Source organism: Primulina eburnea, chromosome 7, assembly GCF_022965805.1.
Source record: "Primulina eburnea isolate SZY01 chromosome 7, ASM2296580v1, whole genome shotgun sequence".
NCBI lineage: Eukaryota > Viridiplantae > Streptophyta > Magnoliopsida > Lamiales > Gesneriaceae > Primulina > Primulina eburnea.
The window spans coordinates 26,400,863-26,405,596 of NC_133107.1; positions in this window are offsets into that span (position 1 = coordinate 26,400,863).

The window sequence follows — 4,734 nt, forward strand, 5'->3', positions numbered from 1 at the left end:
ATAGGTATTCGGGGTATAATCAAATCACTATAGCACCTGAGGATCAAGAGAAAACCACTTTCACTTGTCCTTATGGAACTTTTGCTTTCCGCTGGATGCCTTTTGCCCTTTGTAATGCCCCTGCAGCTACATTTCAACGTTGCATGACTGCTATTGAAACGACCTCGATTTTTTTTTTCTAATCTTAAATCATAAATTCTAAATTAATAAATAAAATAATTTAACATAATCAAACATCATAATAATTTAGCATGCGAAATCTCAAGTGCATAAAATAAATCCTAAATAATCTCCTAACCAAAATTCCTAAATTGACCTTTGAAAATATCACTAACAATAGATTAAAACATAAAAATATCTCTAAAAAAAATCAATAACATAAATCTATAAACCACAAATCTATCGCTAATGCGGAAACATAAAGGTCCTCGGGTGTGTACTGCTGCACTCGATCGACTCAATCGTCACCGCCTCCAAAAATCATCAAATCCTGCATCATACAAACCTAGTGAGTCTAAAGACTCAACATGTTCTAAACATAGATAACAAATAATACATATACATACACATGCATTTAAAAATCATATTTTTATTTAAAATAATCTTTTGAACAAAAATAAACCATTAAAAATCATTTGAACATAAATAAATCATAAATAGTAAAATCATTTTAAAATAACTTTAAGCATAAATAAATATTTATAAAAAAATCATTTAAAAATAGCTTTAATCATTATAATAAATCATATATCATAAAATTATTAAATCGTAAAGCTTTCAATCATATATCATTTTGGGTGAAGTTTGATATTTGAAAGTGACTAGCTTTTATCCTTTGGCCGACTGCAGTCTTAGCTCCACATGGTCCATGGGGGTGTGCTGCGGGGCCTTTAGCTCCTAATCGTTATTACAATGCAATCTGATTAGGGTTAATTAATTACAGCGGAAAACGAGTTTAAAAATTTCTTTACGATGCCCAAATCCTTTTACTTGAATACTAAAAATAGTATTTAATCTCGTATCATAAAACATGCCCACACGAAATCAAAAACCAATCACATACAAACAACTCATATCCTCGGGACATGCCCCGGTAAATAGATACATATACATATATACTGGGAACAAGACATAAACATAAAACCTCAGCCCAAGCTATGGCTCCCTCCAGAAGTACCCTCTCCGGTCTCTTTATATCCTGGAGTACCTGCCATTGTCCACACACAAAGACAACAACAGCCCCCCTTGTGGGTGAGCAAAGCTCTGTATGGAACAACCAATCATATATACCACAGATATCTAAACAATGATATATGGTATGCAATGCATGTATGTCGTGGAGGTATCAGGTAATATGCCCATCCACTGAGCACATGTCAGAACCAATCGAATCGCTATCTAATCAATGCTCGAGCTGGCACACCGGCCTCAATAAGGGATATTCGTATGATAGCGTCGATGAAGCGCCATCAAATCCCAAATCTCATATCCAATCATCGGGGCCACAAATGTCTATGCTTTACGGGTCATATAATACCAGCATAGAAATTGTGTTCACAAACCCCAGAATCCAATCAAATCATATCAGGGTATCGAAGGATCATAGCTCAACGTGCATGTCATGTATCGATGTATGCAACAAATGATGTGTGTTAACAAAACATTTATTTTATACATCGATATCTCAATCTCAATGCCATGTATGCCACATCAAATCAACAAATAGGCATATAGACACATAATCTCATTCCAATCAATCCAATCAAGCTGACATATATCATATAATACAGATACCTGTCGTATGTTACCCGATCGCAACATACCTCAATTCTTCGTTTCCAGTTGATGTAGCCTTAAGATATTGATATTAAACTTTATCTACATCAATAACATACTCATTCCAATCAATAACATACTCCGAAATCATTAATGTGAGTTTCAAATATCATTTGAAACTTCAAAAATTCATATCAAATCAAAATCATATCATAATTCGATTCCGACTTCGAATATGAGTTTCTTGTCGGTTATTCTACTACATATAAGAAATTCAACTTCAAATACATGCTATTCCAGCACTTTGATATTTGGGGCTGCTGGAACCAGAAGAAAATTACCTCAGTCAGAAGCCTTCGACACGACGATCACAAATATATATTTTGTTTCGCGTTTAGACAGCGTTCCAAAGTCGATTTGGACGAAAGAAAATCGAATTCTTTCATCTTTCTCGAAAGTTACTATCGGTGGAATGAAAGAAGAAAGAATAAAATCTAATCTTTATCCTCACTGTTTCGGCGCTCGGGCGGTAGAATTCTCGCGCCCGAGCGCGAGATGTTCTGCCCCCGAGTGTGATTTGTGCCGCGCTCTGGCGGTCAAAAGTTACAGCTCGGGCGCGGAACTTTCTGCCCGAACACACACCTCAAATCTCCTGGCGCTCGGGCGGTCATTTTCTACCGCCCGGGCGCCACATGTTCTGTACAAATGTTAACTTTTGTACTAAATTGGCGTCCGGTCTCTCGACTCGAGCTCTTACAATGTCAATTCATATACAATATTCATTTTCTCTATTTCATTGTCATAATATACATCAAATGTATAATCACATATCAAATTCCTGAATTATCGATAATCATATAAGATTTACGATAATACGATACACGGTCCTTACATTTCTCCCCCTCTTAAAAGATTTCGTCCTCGAAATCTCAAACATTTTTTTTATATACATAACATTGGTAAACATACATATGTCACTAGTTATAATACATATCAAAACTAAAATCAGAATAAGGATCAGAATACATCGAATACAATGGAATAGATGGACTAGCATCAAATAAATGCAGATACAAATCTCGCATCTTGCTCTCCAATTCCCAAGTTGATTCTTCAATACCATGTCGTGTCCATTGCACTCGTACTAGAGGAATCGATTTGTTTCTCAATATCTTTTCCTTTCGATCCATAATGCGAACAGGTTGTTCAACATAGGAAAGAGAAGGATCCAGTTCAACCTCATCAGGTGCAAGTACATGTGATGGATCTGGTTCATATTTTCTCAGCATAGAAACATGAAATACATCATGAATGGCAGATAGAGCTGGTGGCAATGCCAATCGATACGCAAGATCACCAACTCGATCGAGAATCTCGTATGGACCAACATATCGAGAACTTCCCTCGCATGCCGAATCGAACAGTGTCTCTAAAGGGAGATATTTTCAAAAATACTCTGTCACCTTTCTGGAATTCCAAGGGTCGTCTTCGTTTGTTCGCATAACTCGTTTGACGATCCTGAGCAGCTTTCATCCGCTGCCGAATCAACTTAACCTTATCGTTCATTTCCTGTATCATTTCAGGTCTAGTCAATTGTCTCTCACCAATTTCATCCCAGGATAACGGTGATCTACATCGTCTCCCATATAGAGCTTCAAACGGTGTCATACCGATACTCGTCCGAAAGCTATTATTATAAGAAAATTCAACCAATGGTAAGGCATCTTGCCATCCCATTCTGAAGTCCATCACAACATCACACAACATATCCTCTAATGTTTGAATCGTACGCTCGGTCTGGCCATCAGTTTGAGGATGATAAGTAGTACTCATAGCCAGACGCGTACCCATCGCTTCTTGAAAACTACCCCAGAATTTAGAAGCAAATCTGGGATCACGATCAGATACAATCGAGACTGGTACACCATGCAGTCTCACAACATTCTCAATGTATAAATGGGCCATTCTTTTATAAGGATAAGTCCGCTCATACGGAATAAAATGTGCAGATTTCGAAAGCCGATCAATAATAACCCAAATAGCATCACAGCCCTTGGGCGAACGAGGCAAATGAGTCACAAAATCCATAGCAATATGCTCCCAATTCCATTTCGGGATTTCGAGACTATGGAGTAAACCTCCAGTTTTCATTCTCTCGGCTTTCACTTGCTGGCAGACAAGACATTTCGAAATAAATTCAGCGATGTCCTTCTTCATATATACGTCTCCACCAGAATTGAGGTCTCAATGTCAAATACATCTTTCGGCCTCCAGGGTGAATACTGTATTTGCTACAATGTGCTTCTCGAAAAAGGGCAGATTTCAAATCAGAATCATCAGGAACTACCAGCCGACCATTAAGTCGTAAAGAACCATCAGAAGAAATCTGAAATCCAGACTGATGTCCTGCAGATACAAGTTCTTTCGACTTTTGGATCTGAGCATCGCTTCGTTGGGCCTTTCGTATTTTCGATATCAAATTCGGCTCAATTCGCAATGCTGAAACAGTGACAGAATTCCAATTCGAGTGAAAAGTCCAACCAGAAGTACTAATATCCTCGTGTACTTTGGCGACATAAACAGAAGCTAGAACAGAATCATGAACTTTACGGCTCAGGGCATCCGCAGTAACATTCACCGATCCAGGGTGATATTGAATCTCACAATCAAAATCTTTCAGGAGATCCATCCACCTGCGTTGCCTCATATTCAAATCTGATTGAGAAAAGAGATATTTCAGATTTTATGGTCCGAATAGATAACAAACTTTTCTCCGTACAAGTAATGGCGCCAAATCTTCAAAGCAAACACAATGGCAGCCAATTCGAGATCATGAAAAGGATAACGTGTTTCAGACGAGACGCATAAGCAACCACTTTGCCATGTTGCATCAGAACACAGCCCAAACCTTTACCAGACGCATCTGTACACACCACAAATCCTCCGGTACCTGAAGGA